This window comes from Hypanus sabinus, chromosome 7, assembly GCF_030144855.1.
Source record: "Hypanus sabinus isolate sHypSab1 chromosome 7, sHypSab1.hap1, whole genome shotgun sequence".
In the NCBI taxonomy this organism is placed as follows: Eukaryota; Metazoa; Chordata; class Chondrichthyes; order Myliobatiformes; family Dasyatidae; genus Hypanus; species Hypanus sabinus.
In genome coordinates this window covers 130,330,104-130,356,616 of record NC_082712.1, presented here as the reverse complement: position 1 = coordinate 130,356,616, position 26,513 = coordinate 130,330,104, and the positions used below count along the sequence as shown (strand labels likewise).

General features: G+C 40.8%; 1 pseudogene; it reads right to left on the bottom strand.

The window, feature by feature from the left end:
* Positions 1-1,387: 1,387 nt before the first annotated feature.
* LOC132397200 (fascin-like) lies at positions 1,388-26,401 on the bottom strand (annotated as a pseudogene).
* Positions 26,402-26,513: the final 112 nt, after the last annotated feature.

Sequence of the window (26,513 nt, the reverse complement as noted above, 5' to 3'; positions counted from 1 at the left end):
TTTGTAAATACATTGGACAGGTTATCTTCCGTTTGGCTACATCCCTCAATTAATCAAGCAATAGAAAGTATGCTTTTTGAATCCATGATGTATGTTTTTAACTTGATAATACTGCAAGTACAAATTGTTATGGTTTTAAAATGCCTTTCCAAATGTTTAAGATTTTTGAGAATGCATTTCATTAGTTTTCACTATTAAAAAAAAATCGGGATATCACATCCCTAATTATCACAAAGATAATCATTAAAGGAGAGCCTTGGATGTTGAAATTCGTTTGTCATTACCTTCAACAATGCCATTGCATTTGTTAAAGACTTTTAATGGGAATATTTAGTCTTTTTCCCTTGAAGTAATAACTGATTTGACAGAATATTATTTAAATCTCAGATTTTCTGGTCTATAAAATCTCTCCTCACTAGAGCCCTCCTGATGCATTCATTAGTGGGATGTAGGAAATTGGGTCTAGCTGGATTAGCACCACAGTCAAAATGGGCTTGTTGGCTCAAGGGGGTCAACATCTATGCTACATCGTTCTATAACTCTGTGGCTCCTTAAAGTCTCCAAATTTACCTCGTAATTATCTAGTTTCATGATTTGTCCACTTACAAAAGATGACACTCGTCTTACTTAACAGCAACAACTTTCTCCACTTGTGATACTTTAGTGTTCTGAAAATTATTTTGCTCTTCAAGATTGCTTTTGCGAATATAACCTAAATGGATTTAATCTTTATTTCTTTATCAATATAATGGTGGAATTGCTGACTCTTGAACTTTACAAGCTCTCTCATTAGGCAATATATGTATTGTTTATTCCAGTTCCTAATAAATAATTCTCTTGATATTTTATAAGAGATCTCATCTGTATATCCCTGCTCTTACCTTTAATGGGTCCATTTTAGATCCTACTTTAGATTTGTCTTAATCTTACAATCAGAAATGCAGTTTCTGTGTTTCTTCAATATCTATTCCAAAGTTACCTTCAGTGTTGTTATTCCTTGAAACGTTCCCAAGCTGGCAGTGTATTATTTAAACGTATACTTCAATTATATTAAAATGAACATGTTTGTGCTATTTCCTACGTAACTAATTTGTAGACTTTCCCAATAGGAATTCCTTATCCCCTATTGCTCTTTTAAGTAACACAATCACTGTGATTATATGTTACTGAGTGTTGTAAATCCAAGTTTAGTTTCATGTGCTACAACTTCAACTTCATGACAACTGCTTGAAAGTATAATTTAAACAGAAAATCTAGGTCTCTAATGTGGTTTCTCCATTTTCAAAAATTGTCTTATAAAGCCACTAATTGTTTCAGGTGCCTATCCTGAAGAAGGCTGATAAAGAAACAAAGAATGAGATCTAAAAGTATAACATAGATAATTTAATTTAGCTATTCATATAGATTTTACAGGGTTTTAATGCATTTGTTTTTTTTAAGATCAAATCCGAAGTTGGTTAATAAAGAAACATCGTGGCAGACCTGGCATCCTCCCCTATTGCTCTGAAGTCTCCTCTCTGCTGTGTTTTCATGTACTTGCCGTTGGGTGCCTTGAGGATCAACACATTCGAACCAACCAGCTGGATGACGAAGTTGATTGGCTGCTCTCCTGTACCAGTGATGTAGCCATCTTTATCCATTTCCCAGTATTTGTCTGTGGACACTGACCCAGAACAGAAAGAAGCAGACATTTGTTAGCTTGGGATTTAAAACAATGAAAGGGTCATTTGAACAGTCTTAACTGAGGATTTTAAAATGTTCACTTAATATAAAGGATCTGTTAGAATGATCAAATAACCCTCAATTTATGTAGGGACTACTCTATTTCTGTCTCTTGATGACTTCATGCCAAGAGTATCAGGTGGCAGTTTCATCTAGAACAACTTGCCCAGCATTGCATTGCCCTTTACATGGTTGCCCTTTGAGAGAACATTTCCAGCTTTAAAATGGGACTCCTCTATTGCTTGGAAAAATGAGCCCTGTTTTCAGTGATGTCTGATGCCTTGTCTCAGTTAGAAAATGTGAGGAGATGCTTTCAAGTTCCAGAAAAAGATAAATACAAAAGAAGGAGCACAGAATTAGAACAAACCAAGATTCCATGCATTGGGGAAGAAGAGGAAGGAGTTAAATGATTAAGAATGAAAAGTTATATTTTTCATATTTATTTTCATTTACAATATTTCTGGGATAAAATTAATATCACTAAAGCAAATCCTCTTTGAAACAGTCTGAGAATATGGTTTTGGTTTACTACAACCTGGTCTATCTGGAAACATGAGGAGAAGAAGAAGAAGAACAAAGAAATGGACGTTGATCTGCTCAACATCCCTTCCTTATCTGCTCTCAGTCTATCTCTATCCTTTCTCCATTCTTCCACCCTTTATCTCTTATGTTTCTGCCTGCCACCTGCCAACCTCTATCTAAAACACTTACTCTCCCCTCCTCACCTTGCCTCATCAGCCCATCAAACTTTGCCTCCCACAACAGCTAGTTCTACCGACCACGTACCAGCCTTTGTCTCCCCAAATTCTATATACCTGTTATCTCCCCTCCACACCTGGTCTAGATGGTGGGTCTCCCCATCCCTTTTGACTCCATGGATGCTGCTTGAGCTACTGAGTTCTTCCAGCAGTTTAATTTTTGATCCAGATTCCAGTATCTGCAGTTACTTACATCTCAGATTTATTTATCTCATAATACAGTGGATTCTGGTTAATTGGAACACATTGAGATCAATACATTTTGGCCCAATTAGAGGGCTGCCTGAATTAGCCAAAGTTTCACAGAAATAGTTAAAACAGTATAAAAAAGACAAACTGAGTAACAAATTATGTATTTAAATAAAATTCAGAACACTATCAATATTATTAGAGTACTATAAAACTGCATTAGTTCCTAATGGTTATCGACGGAGGAATTCATCCAGTGTATGCAATGAACAAAATAAGCTCAGACACCTAGTGCAGACAATGGACGGCCTTCATACATTGCTATCAATGATTGCATCCTCCAAATCTTTGTCTTCATTGTAACATTCAAGATGATTGTTGATACCTTCAAATCTTTTGTAGTGAAATTGTTTCATTTTCACTCCCAGCTGTTTCTGGCATCTCAAAGCCTTAATGCTTGAAACTGCAGTGAGAAAAACAGTTCTAAATCATCTTGCTGTTTATTTCTTAGCAGTGATCAGTGGCAAAAATTGATGCTTTTTGAACATGAACACACACAACTGATGCTATTCAAAAACTGCTTGCTCTAAGCATGCTGTAGCATCTAATGGCCACACAAGTGCACATGACTGAAGCTAGTTAGACCTTGCACAGCAACAGTTTCCTGCCCCAATTAAGCAGCATGATATTCCAAATAAACAAAAGAAGTCACAGTAATTTTCTTGATTAGTTTTTGTTCTTTAAGTGTTGCCCTAAATAAGCAGCTGCACCAATTATCTGATGGCCTAATTAACTGTAATCCACTGCGTCTTTAGGGTTAAGGACGTGCTGGAGGCAGCTCACAAGTGTTACCACACATTGCAACGCCAGCATAGCATGCCCACAACCTCCAGCAGAACAATACAGAATACAACAAGTGATAAAACACCACAGCAAAACCAGTCCCGTTCATATTTCCCAAATGCGCACACAGTCCCCCAACCCAAGGGCATACCATCTTCGTTCCCCAATCTCCAATAGATTCGTGTATTCACAGAAAATAGGTATTTAACTTCTCCACTTCCCCAGTGAATTTGCCATGACTTCTGGATTTCTGATTGACCTCTGTGTTTCAGTCTTCAGCATTGACTCCAGGATTTGCCAACGACAGTGAATGAGGATGCCGGATGAGGACCCGAACTCACTGATGACGTGACTCCAAGCTCTGAGCTTCGGACTCCAGGCTCACCGATTTGTGTACCTAGGGGGTCACCAGTCTTGTATCTCCAGCTCACACAGAACACCGATTCCACAACCCACTGACAACTCACTGACCCTGGGCGGGTGGGGAGGGGGTTATGTCACCAGCCCTCTTCTTCACTGATAAGCTGGCCGAGCATCTGATCATGGATGTCCTTCGTCCTGGCCGTTGAACACTGAGTGGAGGCCTAGACTCTAGCCTGACCTGTAACTACCCCACATTAGTCCCAAAACTCTAACCTGAACCCTAATTCCCCTTTCGGTCCCCAAAACCATCCCTACAAATGATCTTGTCTATCCCCCATTGTCATAGAAAAGTGGAGCACGGAAACAGGCCTTTAGCCATCTAGTCCATGCCAAACCATTCAAGCAGCTCATCTTGCCTATCTGCTTGTTGTATTCTTAATGTAGTCAAATAAAGTAATTGCATAATAGATGTGAAAAGCAATTCTGATACTAAAATGTATTAATATAATCAGTTTAACTAGAAAATTTCAAGCCACGTGGAACAGTTCCAAAAGGAGTTACTTCAACATTAATGCTGCATTTGAAAAGCTTTCATTACTAAGATTTATTATATGGTATACATTTTATTGGGAAGGGTAGTCTAACAGTCATGATTCTTTAAATTGCAAGTGCAAGCTTTCAGTTTTTCACTATTCTTGGTTCAGTAGATTCTTCATCTTATTTGGTGCATAAGACCTAGAGGTGAGATGAGAATCATCAAGAGACCAGGTGTTAGACTTGATCATGGTACATTGCACAGTTGAACTGTCTACAGGGATAATAAAGGAAGAAGGGTCATTTGGATATATACTGGAGGGTAGTTCACACTCACAAAACTGTTTCTTTGCAAGGGAAACAAATGAAACTGCAGATGCTGGATCTGAAATGGAAACAGAAATGACAGAAGTGTTAGGCTAGTCAAGCAGCCTCTGTAGAAATTGAAAGTAAGAAAATTTTGTATCACTGACCCTCCCTCAGAGGTCAGGTTTGAGTGGAAGATTAGAAATCTATAAAGTTGGTCACTGACCCCAATCTTTCCACAGATGCTGCTTGACTGGCCAAGTTCTTCAAGGAATTCTGTCTTTGTAACATCACGAGCCATCACAGAAGTAAAAATATAAGATTGAAAGATTAGAAAATAAAAATAATTTAAATCTTGTATTTATTTAGAGCTGTGTTAAGAATCTAAAAGCAATTACAATTTATCCAAAAGGATTATTAACAGTTAATAAACTTACAAAGTTTGAATTGGTAATAGCCATCTTCATCAGAAGTCATCCTACTTGCTTCATACATATACATATTTCCATCTAATCTTTGTGTTCCAGAACCAAATCCCACAAAGCCAAAATCACTTTGCAATATTAGGAGTGGTCGGTTCACGAGTTGCATAATGAATTCTTGAGAATTATCTGAAAACCAATACATTGTAATACAATAATCAAAACATTGTTTTAATGAAGACTCTCCATTTAATCAGCTGTTGAGCAAATTTTATTTGTAATTTTTGTTCCTATTCTGTTCATGGTTGCATGAGGAAGACAGTTTCCTATTCAATTGTGTGTTGTCAATTAGAATGCATGGGCTGCAGGACTGGCAGAAACGGCTTCCTTAGTAACATCCAAAGTAAATTGGGTAAATACTTGAGGTTGAATCATTTGGAGGGGCGTGTTTAAAAAGCAGGGATATTCATAGAAATGGGATGAATTTCTGTGCTGCATCATTTTGATTCTCTCAGGTGCTCCATTCTTAGTAGTCTATTCAAACTAAAATATTGGTTGAATATTTCAGTCATTAAACTGGATGTCATTAGACATCCATCCAGCAGCTCCTACAGCCAAGCTGGTGCCAAGCGTATTGCTTCATAAGCTTTTCTTTGCACTACACTGGTGAGGCTGAGAGGGGGACCTTGCTAGCTGGCATCTCAGGATCTCCATACTTTCCACCCATTGTCCTTTGACACATTTGGATACCAATCACCAACTGCCATCGATGATGAACTCTTGAGGAGAGTTCCACTATTACACTCCTTATTGACATTGCTGCTTCAGAGCAAGGGTCTTTTTGACCAAATGTCTGCAAGACTATTACCTGTCTATAGATAATAAGGGGAAATAAATCAGCGAATGGTGTGGGAGTGATTTGGTTAGAATGGAGGTGGTGAAATGGCATACTGGTCTTCAAATGGAGACCTTCTGAAGACAAAGAATAGCATGATCATGTCCAAGCCATGGGTATCCCAAAACTAATGAAGGTGGCAGCAGCAGTGGGGCTACATTGAGGTGTCAATGTCCTGTTGATAAGAATGTAGGTATGCTGTGCTCCTCACAGCTAGCAATAAAGTTTTTATTCCATTAAAATAACTGGATAGTATGTGTGGATAAATTTCAAAATGGAGTCCCAGCAGAAACTCTTCAAATTAGGCGTAATTAACGATTTTCAAGTGATGCCATTCTTTTTAAACTTTGCCTTTACAACAAAGGTAAAAGTTTGTTTCAGTAACTGTTAGTAAGTTATTAATGGAAGCTGCCTGTATTGACTTGGAGGAAACATAAAGGGAAATTAAATTGGAATTAGGATATCTAGTTTCCCAGTGGGAAGAGCCTTGGCAGGAAAAGATATAAACACTTCAAAGTTCAAGATGATAATGAGTCCAATCCTGAGGGAAAAGTTATTTCCTATTCTCTACTAGCTGTTTGTCTTTGTAGATTTCTATTGGTTCTCCAGTGACTGACAAAGAATTTGCTGTTTTCAATATAAAATTGCTTCATAGTCACATTCTGCAGTCTTCTCCTACCCTTCAGTTTCATCACACTGTACTTCCTTCGCTGGACTACAGTGTGCCTCCTTCGTGTAACATCTCTGGCACCCCTGCATCCTCAAACATCATCACATCACCTTCTGAGGTTTAAAAATTGACCTGTTAACCACACTCTCATTCCCATCTCCAACAGTCCTCTAATCCTCTATAAAAAATTCCACGGAAGTTACCATACTGTTGAATTAAATTTGAGTTTATATTTGTGTCACTGAATGTTATATGAGAAAGTACTAGCATTCCCTCTGACTGCAAGTGAACTTGGCTCATTCCTCCTAATTCATGTACCATTTGTCATATATGCCCAATGCTGCTACTGGGGTCAACCAGACAAGAGCATCACATACTGAGAATCAACACAATTAGCTGTTGTCCTGAGCACCCTGGCATTATTTTGTCCCACCAGGCTATCAGAGAAGAAATATTTGAACATTTATTACTATATCTATCCTTTTAGGGACAGGACTGAATGAATGAATAAATTGTAACTCACCAGCTGCAAAGTATCCGACTACAAGCTGCCCAGTGGACTTTGTGCTCAGAAGTTTTCCATCTCTTGTCTTTATAGTCACCTTAGGTCCATTGTACATGATATTAAACCAACAATCATCAGTCAGAATTGGACTTGTCATAATTGTATTTTGAGGACCCTTAAGAAATTCAAAAAAAATCATTTGATGTAAGGGTCTGATTGCACAATTGTACTCAAAATTTGAAAACATTTTTCTTGCCCCTTGGAGGTACTACTTACATCTAGTGTATGTCAGTGCTTTAATGCCTCCCTCAAGTGTTTAATCCTTGTGTGAGCCAAGACACTGAATACTGGAATGACAACTTGTCACCATAATATGATAGTGGACTTCATAATCATGCTTAATTCTGTATTTGTCTAATATCCCAGAAAGTATTGGATAGCTCAGGGGCACTGTGTCAATCCCAGACGCAGGAATACCATATTACCGAATGCCGTTAATGTATATGACTCTAACTTCCTTATACCACCTGACTTGACAATTATTCCACACTGGCCTCCCTATGCACATTTAGGCATTATTCATAACTAGTTATTTAAGTTGAGATTTTGGTATGAAACTAACATCACTGGCAGTTTATAGTTATTCAGAGACTTCTGCAACTATGCAAAGAAACAGTGGGCTTTTAAATTAAGAAGTGTTACAAGGTTAAGTTGCATATCATAGTAAAATTATGAGGCACAGCAGGAAGTAATTCACACCTCTCCTAGGCCAGTGAAAAAGCTAGCTCTCTCTTTTACTCTTTATTCTTCAAGTCAAGTGGCTTTTTATTGTCATTTCGACCATAAACTGCTGGTACAGTACACAGTAAAAATGAAACAACGTTCTTCCAGGATCATGGTGCTACATGAAACAACACAAAACTACACTAGACTATGTGAGACAACTCAAGGCTACACTAGACTACGTAAAACAACACAAAAACTATACTAGACTACAGACCTACACAGGACTACATAAAGTGCACAAAACAGTGCAGGGCAGAACAATAATTAATTAATAAATAAATAAATACTAAACAAGACAATAGGCACAGAAGAGGACAAATTTCAATATAATAATAAATTATGTAGATGTCCGTCTAGACTCTGGGTATTGAGGAGTCTGATGGCTTGGGGGAAGTGTTACGTATCCCGTAACTGGATCACTTACCAGCAAAGATAGAGAGGTCCGTTGAAGTCTGATGGTACTATTTTTAAAAGTCTTTATTTATAAAGAGGCACAAAAGTAAGGTTAATACAAACATTCAGATAATATACGTCGTCAATACTCAATCTAAAGCGCGGGTATAGTAATAATCATCATTAAGAAATCGTTCTATCGTTTGTCTAGGGGATAATATATAGTCCACTGGAAATATAAAAGTCACTCAGAAGTCTGCAGGCTTCAGCCTTTTGGGGACCGTTGGGTTTCACTTGTTGGAAAGAGAGATTTGTGAGAAAAGAAACTTGCCCAGTCATTTATGAAGCAAATCCATTGAATCGGGAACGTTGGTTCCCCGTTGTTAGTTCAAAGTCCTTTTCAGTGTTATCAGCCACCCGCTCCCCAGGCAAAGGAGAATGGAATGCACGTGGCTTTGAATGGCTTCCCACTAGCATGGGAGCGATGAGCGATGGTGTGTCCTTCTGGTGCGTCGCTGGGGAACTGCCCACTGCAGCCCCCCTTTTATTCTTACTCACGGGGTCTCAGATGTCAGTCAGGTTGGGATGATGCAATCTCTCCCCGTCACTCAGCCCACGTTGCCCTGAGGGCTTGCACGTAGTCCAGTCCCCATTCCACAAAGGTGTCTCCAAGAGACAATGGCCGTTTTCCGTGGCTTTGTCTTGCTGAGGGGCCAGGCCACAATCCTTAAACCTTGAGGCTTCTCTCTCATTTCCTGAGTCCAAGACCCGAGTTAATAGCGATCTTGCGAGTCTCAAGAAGTTGGGGGCTGCGATCATAACAGAAGAAACTGTTGTACAGTCTGGTCGTGAGAGCCCGAACGCTTCGGTACCTTTTGCCAGATGGTAGGAGGGAGAAGAGTTTGTGTGAGGGGTGCATGGGGTCCTTCACAATGCTGTTAGCTTTGCAGGTGCAGCGTATGGTGTAAATGTCTGTAACAACGGAAAGAGAGTCCCCAATGATCTTCTCAGCTGACCTCACTATCCGCTGCAGAGTCTTGTGACCCAAGACGCAAACTCTCCCTTCAAGTACTTTACTTAGCAAATTTCATGGTAACAGGAGTTACCATTGCCAATACTCAAGGGTAGAAATGTCTCTCAGCTAGATGGTTGCATCAGGGCTGCTGAGATAAATAATAATAGAAACCCTATCCACTATCCTCCAATGGTGCCAGAGTGGAGTGTGGTACACGAGGACTGGAGGAAGCAAATATTACAGATTCACTCACATAAAGAAAAAGATAAACTTGGCAACCACGATGCATATTATTTCCTTTGGTACTTTTATCAACAACCCTAAATCTATGCAGTCTGTCTTCTGACTCTTCTGCTATGAAAGAAGTTTCCCCTTGTTTTCAAAATGAAAACTGTTCACAATTCCTCTGCTGACTGTCTTGGCTAAAAGACTTCATTGAGACAGGACTTTGGTAAGAGAACTTTCTGAGTGGGTAGGCTGGAACTGGGGTTTGACTATCTTAGAATAAGGGTTTGGTACTTAGGGTTATAGTGGAGAAAATCTTCCCCTCTGTGTCTTGTCAGTCTCTGGGGTTCTCTGCTGCAGAAATCAGTGATTGCACAGTGATTGAACAGGAAATTTTTAGATACTAAAGAAAGCAGGGAGTACAATTATAATGTTGGAAAATGGTATTGAGCCAGAAGAGAAGCAATGATCTCACAATAAGAAGGGAGGCAGACAGAAAAAAGGAAACTATAGACCAGTTACCTCGACCTCAGCCGTTGGGAAAATGTTGGAGTCAATTGTTAAGAATGAAGTCTCAGGGTAGTTGGAGGCACATGATAAAATAGGTCGAAGTCAGCATGGATTCCTTAAGGGAAAAGTCTTGCCTAATGAATCTGTTAGAATTCTTTGAGGAAATAACAAGCAGCATAGACAAAGGAGAATCTATAGCTGTTTTGTACTTGGATTTTCAGAAGGCCTTTAACAAACTGCTGCACATGAAACTACTTAATGATATAAGTACCCTTGGTATAACAGGAAATATACGAGCATGGATAGAAGATTAGCTGACTGGCAGGAGGCAAAGAGTGGGAATAAAAGGGGCCTTTTCTGGTTGGTTGTCAGTGAATAGCTTTGTTCCGCAGTGGTCAGTGTGGGGACTGCTTCTTTTCAATTCATATGTCAATGATTTGGATGATGGAATTAGGGGCTTTGTGGCCAAGTTTGCGGATATTACGAAGAGCCTGGGGCCTTTCAGAACTTTCTGGTGGGCTGCAATCATAACGATCTCTTAGCCACTCAGCAGGGGCCATTAAAATGAAGCGAGGTATGGCCACGGGTGGAGTGCACAGTGTTAGAGTGGCCAGGCTTAAGTGAGAACAGGCTCAGGCTAGAATTTAAGTTTGAGAAGTTGGAATTTAAGCTTGACAAGTGCTGGCAGGATGGTAGTTAAGGCAGTGGAATGCTCCTGCAGTAAGATGCAGGATTGCAGGGTACCTAACGGTCTCCCTGATGACTACTTGCGCAGGAAGTGCACCCAACTTCAGTAAAGAACTTTTAAGAATTACTAGAATGGTTTTGAAAGACTAGAAAATTGCAAATGTCACCTCACCCTTTAAGAAGAGAGGAAGGCAGAAGAAGGAAATTATGGGCAGCTAGCTCAATTTCAGTGGTTGGAAAGATGTTGGAGCCCATTATTAAGGATGGGATTTCAGGGTATTTGGAGGAACACGATAAAGTAGGCCAAAGTAAGCCATATAGACATTAAGAGGATGTGCTGGAGCTTTTGAAAAGCATTAAGTTAGATAAGTCACTGGGTCTGAGATATACCCCAGGCTACTGTGAGAAGTGAGGGAGGAGATTGCTGAGCCTCTTGAATTGATCTTTGGATCATCAATAGGGACAGGAGAAGTACTGGAGGTTTAGAGGGTTGCATATGATGTTCCCTTGTTCAAGAAAGGGAGGTGAGATATCCCAGGAAATTATAGACCAGTGAGTCTTACTTCAGTGGTGGGCAAGTTGTTGGAGAAGATCCTGAGAAGCAGGATTTATGAACATTTGGAGGGACATAATCTGATTAGGGATAGTCAGCATGGCTTTGTCAAAGGCAGGTCATGCCTTACGAACCTGATTGAATCCTTTGTTGATGTAACAAAACACATTAATGAAGGTAGAGTAGTGGGGTGTAGTGTGTATGGATTTCAGCAAGACATTGAATAAGGATACCCATGCAAGGCTCATTCAGAAAGTAAGGAGGCATGGGATCCAAAGAGAACTTGCTTTGTGGATCCAGAATTGGCTCACCCATAGAAGGCAAAGTGTAGTTGTTTATACTCTGCATGGAGGACAGTGACTAGTGGTGCTCCACAGGGATCTGTTCTGGGACCCCTCCTCTTTGTGATTTTTATAAATGATCTGGATGAGGAAGTAGAAGGATGGGTTAGTAAGTCTGCTGATGACACATAACTTGGAGATATTGTATTTGGTCTGGAGGGTTGTCAGAGATTACAGGAGGACATTGATAGGATGTGGAAATGGGCTTAGAATTAGCAGATGGAGTTCAACCAGATAAGTGTGAGGTGGTTCATTTTGGTAGGTCAAATTCTCAGACAGAATATAATATTAATGGTAAGACTCTTGGCAGTGTGGAGGATCAGAGAGATCTTGGAAGTCTGTGTCCATAGGACACTCAAAGCTGCTGCGCAGGTTGACAGAGTTGTTAAGAAAGTGTATGGTGTGTTTCATCAGTCATGGGATTGATTTCAAGAGCTGAGAGGTAACGTTACAGTTATATAAGACTTTCGACCCCACTTGGAGTACTGTGCTCAGTCTGGTCACTTCACTACAGGAAGGATGTGGATAATAGAGAAAGGGGGCAGGGGAGATTTAGAAGGATGTTGCCTGGATTGGGAAGCGTGCCTTAGGTTGAATAAACTTGGCCTTGTCTCCTTGGAGTGACAGAGAATGAGGGGTGACCTGACAGAGCTGTATAAGATGATGAGAGGCATTGATTGTGTGGATAGCCAGAGGCTTTTTCCCAGGGCTGAAATGGCTAACACGAGGAAGTAAGTACAGGGGGGATGTCAGAGATAAGTTTTTCACACACAGAGTGCTGGGTGTGTACAATGCACTGCCAGCAATGGTGGTAGAGGCGGATACAATAGGATCTTTTAATAGACACTTAGATAGGTTCATGGAGCTTAGAAAAATAGAGGGCTATGTAGTAGGGAAGTTCTAGGCAGTTTCTAAAGTAGGTTATGTGGTCGGCACAACATTGTGGGCCGAAGGGCCTGTAATGTGCTGTAGATTTCTAGCCTCTATAAAGTCAACATGGTTTTCTTAAGGGGGAAGTTTGCCTCACAGATCTGTTGGAATTCTCTGAGGAAATAACAGGCAGGATAGACAAAGGAGAGTCAGTGGATCATGTTTACTTGGATTTTCAGAAGGACTTTAACAAGGCCACACATGAGGCTGTTAAAAAAGATAAAACCCAATGGTATTGCAGGAAATATACTGGCATGGATAGAAGACTGGCTGACTGGCAGGAGACAAAGTATGGGAATAAAGAGGGCCTATTCTGGAAGGCTGTCAGTGACTAGTGGTGTGCCACAGGGGTCAGTATTCGGACTGCTTGTTTTCACAATATATGTCAATGATTTGGATGACAGAATTAATGGCTTTGTGGCCAGGTTTGCAAACAATACAAACAAGGGTAGAGGGGCAGGTAGTGATGAGGAAGTTAGGATTCTTTCAGAAGGACTTGGACAGATTGCGAGAATGGGCAAAGAGATGGTAGTGCAGGGAAGTGTCTGGTCAGGCACTTTGATAGAAGGAATAAAGATGTAAACTGTTTCCTAAATGGGGAGAAAATTCAGGAAACAGAGGTGCAAAGGGACTTGGGAGTCCTTGTGCAAGATTCCCTACAGCAGAAGTTCCTAACCTTTTTTTTATGCCATGGACACTTACTATTAACCAAGAGGTCCATGAACCCTAGGTTGGGAGTCCCTGTCCTACAGAGTAACTTGCAGATTGAGTTGGTGGTAAGGAAAGCAAATGCAATGTTAGCATTCATTTTGAGAGGACTAGAATACAAAAACAATCATATAATGCTGAGGCTTTATAAGGCATTGGTCAGACTCTACTTGGATTATTGTGAGCAGTTTTGAGCCCTTTCCTAAACAGATATGCTGGCATTGGAACTGATACAGAGGAGGTTCATGAGAATGATTCTAGGAATGAAATGGTTATTGTATGTAAAGTGTTTGATGGCTCTAGACCTGTGCTTGCTGGAGTTTAGAAGAATGAGGGGGATCTCTTTCAAACCTATTAAATATTGAAAGGCCTAGATAGATAGTGGATATGGAGATGATGGTTCCTATAGTGGGTGAGTCCATTACCAGAATGCACAGCCTACGAAAAGAGGGATGTCCATTTAGAACAGAGATGAGGAATTTGTTTTGCCAGAGGGTGGTGAATCTGTGGAATCATTGCCACAAATAGCTGTGGAGGGCAGGACTTGATGGGCTGAATGGCCTAATTCAGCTCGTATGTCTAATGGTATCTGATTCAGGGGAATAATATAGGAGAACATTTGGGTCTTAGATCTGATTATTTTATAAATCTTTAAAGTAATTATGTGAAGGATCAAAAATAATCAAAAATGGTGGTCTGAATAAAGAAAATTCTAGTAATCTGTGAAAGAGTCTAGCACAAGTCAACTGGAATCACAGTTAGACAGGGAAAACTGTACCTTGTCAACAACAGGTCTTCAAGGTGCAGGTACTACAAGGACAAGATGAAACTTGAAAGTCTGCGCTCCCAGAAGAAGAAAATAGAGGTTCCATAAGAGAGAAAATTGGATGATTATGACCAACAGGAACATGATACCTGTGAAATCAGATTAAATGCAGAGCATGCTATGAAAAATTAATGGAGGATATGAGGATCTAGTAAAGGATAAGAAGACATGGCAATGTAAAATTTGACGGAAATATATTTTGGAAGCATATAAAATAGTCAAAAGAATAATAAAGATTTTTATGGACAAAGAAGGAATTCTTTTCAACAGCTTGGCTATGATGCTGAATTAATAAAAACAGAAAATGCTGAAAATATTTTGTAAGTTGGCTAGCATGTTCAGAAAGAAAAAAGTTGTGCTAAGCTTACAGACTAATGACCTTTCCAGTTCTCTCACAAACTGGAAACTTTTCCAGAATTACTGAATTCACTGCTGTATTGTGCCTAGTCAGAAAATTATATCCTCTCCCTATTGCAACAGGTTTGCGAGAGAGAGAGAGAAGACAGAAATAAAATGGAGAATTAAAGTGATAAGCAGCTGGAAGGTCAAGGCCAACCGCTGGACATATTCTGCAAGGTGTCACCTGTACATTTTTCTCCAGATTCCTGAGTATTGAATACAGAACATGAATTGCAAGAGATACAAATAAATTGCTGTTTCACTCAGAAAGTATGTTTGGATCTCTGGAGGGCGGGAAGGGAGAAGTTAGAAGAGCAGATGTTGTCCCTAGTGCTGTTAAATGAGATGGTTTTGCAAGAAGCAGAATGGGGTTTGTGGAAGTGGAAGAGTGAGTCAAGAAATTGAAGAAAGATTGTCCTCTTCAGAATTGAAAAGGCCAAGGGAAGAGAAGACGTGCCTGGTGATGGTATCATATTGAAGATGGAAAAAAAATTGCAGTAGTTGGTCTGTTGAATGTGAATGTGGAATGGAAGGCAAGGAAATGAGAGCAGAGGTGTAAGAAATAGGATAGACACAGTTTAGAGACTTAAGAATTGTGGTGGAGGACAAATCACAGATGGAAAAAAATATCTCAGGTGTGACGGTACGGGGGAGTGTCATCTGAAGCTGGGAGAATGCAATTGAGTCTTTACAGGAATTAGGAATGAAGTGTAGTCATGATATCAGTGGAAGCTTGTGGAATTGTCTTGCTATCCTCATGATGAATGTAAGAGGAAAGAGAAGAATCAGAGATAGACATTATGATCAGGGAAGAACTTGGCAGCAAAGTGTTAAAGCCTTCACGTTCCACATAGCAACTGGTAACTGCTCTCTGCAACAATCAATCTGCTGAGAAAAGAGGTGAGGGAGCAGTTTGAAAGCTGAAGGGTTTTCCCACGAAGAGACAGGTATAGCCTGGACACATGCCATGTTTCTTCTGGATAAGGACAGAAAAAATAGAGTAAAGATGGGAAGAAATAAGTTATGTGGGGCAATAATAGTTTGTTTGATCTCTCCTTGCTTTGCACCTGGTTTTCATCTTCCATGTCATCAGCCTGATCAATGAAACTCCTTCCAAAATTTCAACCTTTTGCAACATGATGCCATTTTCTCCTTTCAGCATTCCAAAGGGACCATTCCCTCATGCTCCAGAATCCACCTACACCTACTTTCCCGTGTGATTCACTTCCTTTTCCAGTTTGGCATACTGTATTTGGTGATTATAATGTGATCCCCACTGCACTGAAGAAACTAAATGCACATTTTGTCACTGCTTCACAAAACACCTCTGTTCAGTTGGCAAGAACACCCTTGAGTTTCCAGCATCCTGTTGGCTGAATTTTCCATCCCACTCCCACTCTGCGTTTGGCCTCTAACACTACTGCAAGGAAACCCAACACATGCTTGTCTCATTTTCCACCTTGGCACATTGCAGCCATCAGCACCCAGCACCAGGTTCAACAAATTCAGATCATCAGTCTTTATATTAGAACTGGCCAGACCGTCGACACATAATGGTAACTGAATATTTCCAGAATTTATTAAATTTCAGATTTTCGGTGTTTTTATGTCACAGTGGCTGCAGTATTTTTCTATCTTCTGTCTCTTTTCATGTCCTAGTTACATCTCCTTCAGACAGATCAGCTGTAATCAGCAAGTCTTCACTGTGCTTTTAGCCAGTATCACCACCACTTTCATCATTCAGAGTTTATGAATCTTTCCAATGCAGGCATACCCTTTGCCTTCCGCACCTTAAAATATCTTTGGTTTCTAATTTTTCTGTTTCTAAAATATCTGAAACGTTACTCTGTTTCTACCTCTGCAGATATTGTCTGACATGCTGATTAGTTCCAGAATTTCCTGCTTTTAATTTAAAACATGGAATTGTGGCCACTGACTCTAAGCGAACTTGGTCCATTCTATACAATTTTGCAATAGTGACTCACATGACTCAATTTACTAAGGCAGTTGAGACCCCATCAATACACGTCCCAGTTGAACGTAAAAGCTATTTTGCTATACATCAGTCCCGAAACAAGACATATACCACACCTGTAATGCAGGCTGCTTCCTGATTGGCATCAATTCAGCTCTTTTAAACAACTAGCCAAAACCTGAATATCTTTTCTAATCCTTTAAATCCCACAGGAATGAAAATGAAAAAAACTATCAAATTTGCCCAGTTATGCCCAGTCTGCACATAGTTACTACACTCTTCAACATAAGACCATAAGAGATGTGAGCAGAAATAGGCCACTTGGCCCATCGAGTCTGCTCTGCCATTTCATCATGGCTGATCCATTTTCCCTCTCAACCCCAGTCTCCTGACTTCTCCCCATAACCTTTTACACCCTGACTAATCAAGAACCTAACAACCTATGCCTTAATTACAACCAATGATCTAGCCCCCACAGCCACCTGTGGCAATGAATTCCACAGGTTCACCAGCCTCTGGGCTAAATCTCTGTCTCATCTCTATTTAAATAGACATCCCTCTATTCTGAGGCTGTGCCCTCCAGTCCAAAATATATTCACCCACTATTGGAAACTTTCTTTCCACATACATTCTACCTAGACCCTTCAGCATTCATTAAGTTTCAATGAGATACCCCCTCGTTCTTCTAAATTCCAGCCAGTACAGGCACAGAACCATCAAATGCACCTCAACTGATAAATCGTTCATTCCCAGAATTTTTCCTGTAAATCTCCTCTGAACTCTCTCCAATATCAGCACGTTCTTTCTTCAATAAGGAGCCCAAAGCTGCTCACAATACTCCAAGTGAGGCCCCAGCAGAGTCTCATAAAGCCTCAGCATTACATCCTTGCTTTTATATTCTAGTTCTCTTGAAATGAATGCTAACATTGCATTTGCCTTCCTCACCACTGAATCAACTTGCAAACCAACCTTTAGGGAATCCAACACAAGGACTCCCAAGTCCCTTTGCACCTTGGTTATATGAATTTTCTGTCTATTTAGAAAATAGTCTATGTTTTTGTGCCTTCTACCAAAGTGAAAGACCACGCACCTCCCAACAGTGTATTGTGTCTGCCACTCCTTTGCACACTCTCCTAATCTGTCTAAGTCTCTCTGCAACAACCTTGCCTCTTCAACACTACCCACTCCTCCACCTATCTGGGTATTGTCCACAAACCTGACCACAAAGCCTTCAATTTCTACATCCAAATCATTGACGTACGCTGTGAAAGGAAGCAGTCCCAACACCGACCCCTGCGGAAAACCACTGGTCACAGGCAGGCAGCCAGAAAAGGTTCCCTTTATTCCTATTCTTGGCCTCTTGTTAATCAGCCTACCCTCTGTCCATGTAAACATCTTTCCTGTAATGCTACGGGCTCTTATCTTGTCTAGCAGCCTCACGTGTGACACCTTATCAAAGACTTTCTGCAAATCCAAGTACACAACGTCCACCCAATTCTCCTTTGTCTATCCTGCTTGATATTTCCTTAAAGAATTTCAACAGATTTATCAGGCAAGGTATTCCCTTAAGGAAACCATGCTGACTTTGCCTATTTTATCATGTGCCTCCAAGTACCTTGAGACCTCATCCTTATCAATTAACTTCAACATTTTCCCAACCACTGAGGTCAGGCTAATTGGCCTATAATTTCCTTTCTCCCGCCTCTCACTTCTTACCATGTGATCATTGCTACTCTTCTGCCTCAATACCATTTTCCAACATAATAATTGTACTCCTTGGTTTCCTTAGTATACAAAAGAGTGGAATGACATTTTCAATTTTCCACTCCTCCTGAACCATCCCAGAATCTAGTGATATTTGAAATATCAATACTAATGGCTCCACAATCTCACCAACTATGTCATTCAGAACCCTGGGGTGTCGTCCATCTGCTCCAGATGACTTATTCATCTTTAGACCTTTCAGCTTCACAAGCACCTTCTCTCTAGCAAAAGCAATTACTCCCACTTCTGCCCTCTGACACTCCTGAATCTCCAGCATTCTTCTAGTGTTGTCCTCTATTACTACCTCTCTAGCATCACTTTCCACCAGTCCAATATTTACTCTCACTTCTCTTCTATTCTTTATGTAGGGCTCTCAGTACCAGTAACTGTGGTGTTAACTGTTCAGGCTAACAAAATGGCTTCTCTGTAATGTTATTTAATGCTGTAATGGGTTTCTGTATCTGGAATGTTTGGGTTATAACTCTAGATAAGGGGGGAACTAACTAATGGAGAAATGTTATGCTATCTTGTATCTGTGAGCTGAGCGGGAGTTCGTGGTCTTTTTCGGGAGGAGAGCAAAGAGGACAGACGTCGTGTGAGGATGTGGACAGCAGTTCCAGGATGGCGGACACTGGAAGTCGGCAGTTCGGACAGTGGCTGAAGGCTCGGAAGGTCATTGTGGGTGGAACCGGAGGTGTGAGCTCCAACATATTAAAATATTATGTGCACAATCTGATAAACTTACTGATTTGGTGCCTTTAGGTTATCTGTTTCTACTAACCCATCACTAAGAAGTAACTATAAAGTTGCAATTATTTACTTGCCTTTGGTATTTGTGTTGCGAGCGTGTACTGGGGGGGGGGGGCATTACACCATATTTACACTGAAGTATTGCACTATTGGCAGGGTGATGGTGGTTCACCCTAGGTGAACAGGGGGTAAACGGGGGCATGGATGCTACATTTATATATCTGAAAAAAACTTTTGGCATCCCCTTTGATATTACCAGCTAGCTTACCTTTGTATTTCTTCTTTTCCCTCCTCATGGCTTTTTAGTTGCCTTCTGCTGGTTTCCCAATTCTCTAACTTCCCAATAATTTTTGCTCTATTATATGCCCTCTCTTTTGCTTTTATGTTGTTTGTAACTTCCCTTGTCAGCCACATTTGCTTCAATCTGCCTTTAGAATACTTCTTCTTTGGGATGAATCTATTCTGTTCCTTTCAAATTGCTGCACAAAATCTCCAGCCATTGCTGTTCTTCCAGCATCCCTGCTAGTATCCCCTTCCAATCAACTTTGACCAGCTCCTCTCTCATGCCCCTATAATTCCTTCTACTGATACATCTGACTTTAGCTTCTCCTCTCAAACTGCAGGGTGAATTCTATCACATTATGATTACTGCCTCCTAAAGGTTCCCTTACCTTAAGCTCCCTAATCAAATCTTGTTCATTACACAACACCTTAATCCAGAATAGCCTTTCCTCTAGTGGGCTCAACCACGAGGTGTTCTGAAAAGTCATTTTAATAGTCTCTCTCTTACAAACGTAGATCCAACTTGAAATTTCCAATCTAGCTCCATATTGAAATCCTTACATCCATCATTACGTTGAACTTTTGACATGTGTTTTCTATCTCCCACTTTCTGGATACTCTTTGGAGGCCTGTAAATAACTCACATCAGGATCTTTTTACCCTTAGCTCTATCCACAAGTTTCTCTGAATCGACCAGATCTGAAGATCCGTATGTTATTACTTACCACTGAAAGATATTCTTTTGAAATACCACGAAAACAAAACTTTTCTGGTCGTGTTATTGATGGTTATCTGAAAGATCTCGGTATCTTTCACTTGTGTTTGATGAGCATAGACATTGTCACCTATCAAGAGATTGCTGTAGCATTTTAGTGAAAATTTACATGAAATCTAAATGCAATTCTAAATGCAAACTCAAACCACTGTTCTCTGCTTCTATTCTACTAAAAGATTGGGTAGTAGTTTAAGGAGCTTATATCCTATGTGTATAGTCAGCAGAAAAAACAATAGGGTTAATGGAAGTGGATAGATGGATACATTTGCTGGAACATTTAGTATGTTTGCTGGAACATTCTCCAGAATTAGGATCCTCAAGTAAAAGCACTTGGTAGGGGGCACTTCCAGTAAGATGGCAGCACATCCAGATGCAGCGATCTCTCTGGGACTAACCAAAGGTCAAACACGAGGAAATCTGCAGATGCTGGAAATTTAAACAACACACACAGAATGCTGGTGGGACACAGCAGACCAGGCAGCATCTATAAGGAGAAGAACTGTCAATGTTTCGGGCCGCGACCCTTCGTCAGGACTACCTGAAAGGAGAGATACAAAGAGATTTGAAAGTAGTGGGGGGAGGGGGAAATGTGAAATGATAGGAGAAGACCGGAAGGGGGTGGGATGAAGCTAAGAGCTGGAAAGGTGATTGGCAAAAGTGATACAGACCTGGAGAAGGGAAAGGATCATGGAAGAAAGGCCTCGGGAGAAAGAAAGCAACCAAGAAGGGAGATGAAGAACAGCCAGGGTGATGGGGGGGGGAGAGAGGAGAGAGAGGAGAGAGAGGAGAGAGAGGGAGAGAGAGGAGAGAGAGGGAGGGAGGGAGGGAGAGAGAGAGAGAGAGAGGAGAGAGAGAGAGAGAGAGAGAGAGAAGAGAGAAGAGAGAGAAGAGAGAGAGAGAGAGAGGGAGGAGGGAGGGAGGGAGGGAGGGGAGGGAGGGAGGGAGGGAGGGAGGGAGAGAGAGAGAGAGAGAGGAGAGAGAGAGAGAGAGAGAGAGAGAGAGAGAGAGAGAGAGAGAGAGAGAGAGAGAGGGAGGGAGGGAGGGAGGGAGGGAGGGAGGGAGGGAGGGAGGGAGAGAGGAGAGAGAGAGAGGAGAGAGAGTAGAAGAGACGAGAGAGAGAGAGAGATGAGAGAGAGAGAGAGGAGAGAGAGGGAGGGAGGGAGGGAGGGAGGGAGGGAGGGAAGGGAGAGAGAGAGAGAGAGAGAGAGAGAGTAGAGAGAGAGAGAGACGAGAGAGAGAGAGGAGAGAGAGAGAGAGGGAGGGAGGGAGGGAGGGAGGGAGGGAGGGAGGGAGGGAGGTAGAGAGAGAGAGAGAGAGAGAGAGAGATAGAGAGAGAGAGAGAGAGAGAGAGGAGAGAGAGAGAGAGAGAGAGAACTAATATGTCAGGGATGGGGTAAACAAGGGGAGGTAGGGGCATTAACGGAAATTAGAGAAGTCAATGTTACATGCCATCAGGTGGAGGCTACCCAGCCGGTATATAAGTGTTGTCCTCAACCTGAGATTTGGATTCATTTTGACAGTAGAGGAGGCCATGGATAGACGTATCAGAATGGGAATGGGACCTGGAATTAAAATCTGTGGCCACTGGAGCTCCTGCTTTCTCTGGCAGACAGAGACGTAGGTGTTCAGCGAAACGGTCTCCCAGTCTGGCGTCGGGTCTCACCAATATATAAAAGGCCACACCCGGAGCACCAGACGCAGTATATCACACCAGCTGACTCACAGGTGAAGTGTCGCCTCACCTGGAAGGACTGTCTGGGGCCCTGAATGGTGGTTGAGGGAGGAAGTGTAAGGGCAGGTGTAGCACTTGTTCCATTTACAAGGATAAGTGCCAGGAGGGAGATCGGTGGGAAAGCCAAAGGTGTTTTTTTTTTGCTTTGTAACTGTGATTTTTATGATTTCAAGACAATACTGGACTCCATGAACTTTGAGTACTGCAGGCTTACACCATCAGTAAGCTGCTCATTAATTGGAGAAGCTGGCCAGCGTGTCAGATGAACTAGACTGGGTTCGGAGGAGCTGCATTGGAAACATTGGAGTGGGTGTGCAAAGGTGGCATGCAGTGCAACTGAGGGTGATTGCCGTGGATGTTTCCCTTGCGATCACAAGACCCTGTTCGACTTTGATAATAATAAGATGCTGCAGGTCTGTGTTTCCCTTGTTTGATGATGTGACAGGTGGCAAGGGAGCTGCATAGCCTCGTTGTAGTTAGACTAGGCCTCAAGCAGCAGATGGCAAGGGAATGTCTGCAATGGGAAGATCCATAAAGACTAAATGATGCAGGTGGTGGTGATACTGGCTAAAAAGACAGTGAGGTCTTGCTAATTATAGCTGATCTGTCTAGAGGAGATGTAGATCGGAGACACCAAAAGCAGTACTTGGTTGGGGGCTGGCCTCTCCCAACAGTGTTGCCCTCCAGTGTTCAATCGGTGGAATGACAGGCCAGGTTGCAGTGCGGGAACTGTACCATCAATTTGCAGGGCATGTCGCTCAGGGTCTTGGGCTATATAAGTGTTCGTTTTGCATGACTATGGGATTTTTGTATGCTATTTTGAATATGTTGTGTATGTTTTGCAATCTGGCCCCTGAAGAACGCTGTTTCATTTGGCTGTATCCATGTATGGCTGAATGATAATTAAACTCGATTTGATTTGATTTGCTTTGAATTATAATTATAATTGGGGACCCAGATGCTGTAGATTAAATCATGCTGGTTAAGGACATGTGGTGATATATAATTAATGAAGTGGTCAGTAGTCCAGCCCAACCAGCAACATTTACATCCTATGAATAAGTAGGTTTGGAAAATATAATGCCAAGAAGACTTGTCAAATACTTAATTTTTATTCCCACTGTACTCTTCCTTTCTCCTCAAAGGCCCTTTTGTATTTGAAACAATTCAACATAACCACTACACAGAGGGGAATGGTCAATCGAATCAGTTGTTTTGTTGCACGTGACTATTGAATTTGAACAGTTACCCAGGATAGCTTTGAACCTTAACAGGGATCACCAAAAGTCTCTCTAAAAATGTTTGTGGCGGATAAACACCTTGGAGAGAGCACTCCATGGATTTACCCGGTAGTGATGGTGATTGGATATTGAGCTCCTCTACTATTAACAATTGCTGATTTAGAACAATATTTTGTTTGGTTCTGGCATACCACCAGAAATTTTTTTTAATAAAATTCTGTTCTTGAATTAGTAACTTGAATTACCGTCATCTGATCTTCTATAATATTCCAGCGTGTTATATTTTCTTTTCAAATTATAAGCATTTACATTGCTCTTCTCTGTTGGTGTTAACAAAAGGAGGAACATTAACTTTAAGTTAATGGAGAAAATAACATAATTAATATCTCCACATCTAACATCTAATTTGTTAAAGCTTTCATCGTGTTTCTTGATGTCACATTTTTCTTTGCTTCTTACCTGGTCTAAGACTGACATATTTGCAGTTTAACAAAGATCTAATGGTGACTTGTCCGGGGCTTGGGTCAGCAGAGAAGAATTCATCCATGCTGGGATTGTTAGTTCTGAAGGTTCTAACATAGCAGTCCCTTCCACTCAAAAATCTTCCTTCAGAGTCCTTTAAGCAAAACATTCCACACCTTATCTCTGGTGTATACAAGGTCCTTGGTGACTGGCATGTCTCAAGCATGCCATTGCAGGCAACAAGATTTCCACTACTCGTCCTTATACTGTATTTCTTCTCTTAAAGAATAAAATGAAAGGCAGAAAACTTTATGTCATGCCAAATTTTAAACATTATAAATTATTGTAATATTTTAAATGTGCATTGGTTATCATCAGCAAAAATTATTTTATTGCTCTGATAGAAATCACTCTTCAAAATACCTGTTCTTAATTATACTGCCCTTTTAGCGATTTGTCTTTTCTGTTCAGAGCTCTTGAACAAGTAGTCTTTTCTTAAATCATGCCCATATATGAATCTTACTACAGCATATAAGTACTATTCATCAAATTATGCCCAGCATTATTGTGTTTATCATATACTGTTCCTCCTCATCCTTCTCAAGATGTATGTGGCCTTTAGAGTTATTGGCTGCATCATTACCTCCAAGGCCTTTTCTCTACAGTCTGACTTTATTCCAGTTTCTCAATGCCATCACAGTCAAAAGATCAACTGCAAAAACATTGCGTTCTGTTACTGCTGCTCTCCCTGGTCTTGCTCTAATTTTTAATTGCACTTTATTCACCTCATGCATATTTTTTATTTCCGTTTAAACTGCTCCAATTCAGTACTTTGCAAATCTGCTTGGGCTTCACACCTGGCTCTGCTTATCCTTAATCCAACAATTCTGTTTGACCTCCAATCCAGCAACAGTTCAAGTTCATGTTTTTCCTCTCATTTAACCTGTTTTGGGATCTCCCTGTCCATTTCCTCCTACCCATTCTCCTTCAAAATACCTCAATTATCACATTTTGTACAAACCTCTGCAAGTTTTCTGTACTGCTGTATGCTTCCCACACTTGGCTTCTGTTTGTCTTTGTTCTATCACTGGCAACTATGTCTTTAGTTACCAACACTGAACTAACAAAGTCAAAGATAAATTTATTATCAGACTATGTACATGTCTCCACATACAACCCTGAGATTCTTTTTCTGCAGGCATACTTAGCAAATCTACAGAACAATCATTGTAACCCGTAAACATCAGGAACTGTTAACTGTAAACAAACTATGCAAATGCAGATATAAATATAAGTAAATAGCAATACAACATAACAAGTACCATTAAATCACTTTGTCTCTTTATCCCTCTCATTCTTTAACCTGTTCCCCAAACTTGCCACTTTGACTAAATCTTTTGTCACCTGACCAATATATCTCCTCATATACTTGAGTGTCAGATTTTCTATATAATGCTCTTGTGAAGCACCTTGGAATGTCTTGCTACATTGAAGATCCAATGCAAATGGTCATGTGATTGCTGCAAATGGCATCACTTGTTCTGAGCTGGAGTTCCAGCTCCATTGTCTCCAGGGGGAAGACATCAATGCCAGGCTTATGTGATTCATCATTGAAAGCCTTGCTGAACCCAAATGCGAGAATGAATAATCACGTTAGAGCTGGAAGAAATATAGTCCTTTGAAGCTGAGCACTCAAAGGAAATAAAGTGAAAAAATTAGCAAAAATATTTCAGGCCAGACACTCCCAACTAGAATTCTTTCTCACAGAATGTTTTCGAGTACACTATTGAGAACCTATGGAAGAAACAATGGGGAGTACATAAGTTCAGCAGATAATTTAGGCACTGCTTCTCATGTGCCTTTAAATCAATCAGATCCACAATGAGAGAAGGCTAGAGGAAACTGTGGATCATTATAGAAACATAGAAAACCTACAGCACAATACAGGCCCTTTGGCCCACAAAGCTGTGCCGAACATGTCCCTACCTTAGAAATTACCTAGGGTTACCCATAGTCCTCTGTTTTTCCGAGCTCCATGTACCTATCCAGGAGCCTCTTAAAAGACCCTATCATATCTTCCTCCACCACCATTGCCGGCAGCCCATTCCACACACTCACTGCTCTCTGTGTAAAAAACATCTCCTCTGTACCTACTTCCAATCACCTTAAAACTGTGCCCTCTCGTGTTAGCCATTTCAGCCCTGGGAAAAAGCCTCTGACTATCCACACAATCAACGCCTCTCATTATAATGCAGAACATAATATATGTCAAGTATATTAAAACTTTTTAAAAAAGTTTTATTAGTTCTTGTACCTCTGAAGTTAAAGATGAGAGTCATAACACAGTCTCGACCCCAGGGTAATTCGCTGTCACACTGTACCGCATTTTCAGTGATTTCATAACGTAGGTATTTCTTCTTGCCCAGGTTGAACATATTAATATTGGGATGGATGGCAAGGTGTACCACCCATTTCTCACTTTCTGTGATCGCCTGGGCAAAACAAGTGATATTTTCCTCTGCACCTCCCAAGTAACGTTTGGTCTCCTCCGACTGGAAGGAGACTTTGCCATCTGGATGTGTAATAATCACAAACTTGTTGTAAGGATTGGGAATCTCCCAATCACATGAGATCTTCCCATTATTATCTCCACCTAAGTACCTTGTCAGAAAGCTCCTGATGTAGACCATAGAAGAATTTTCCTCCAAAAACTCTAAAGTCCAGATTTGCTTTATCTTCAAGATGGTGCTAGTTGCATTTACTCTGAAATTGAAGTTCTCTGCAGTCAAGTATTTCTGGGCTGAGTTAATCAGTCCAACTGAAAGCACTCTATTAAACATCTTCCCTTGTTTACAACTACAGATGTTACCACTACAGTGTTGCATTTTGTACTTCTGTGACATCATCAGTGAATTGGAACAGGGTAGCTACAGTGACAGAACATACCTTTAT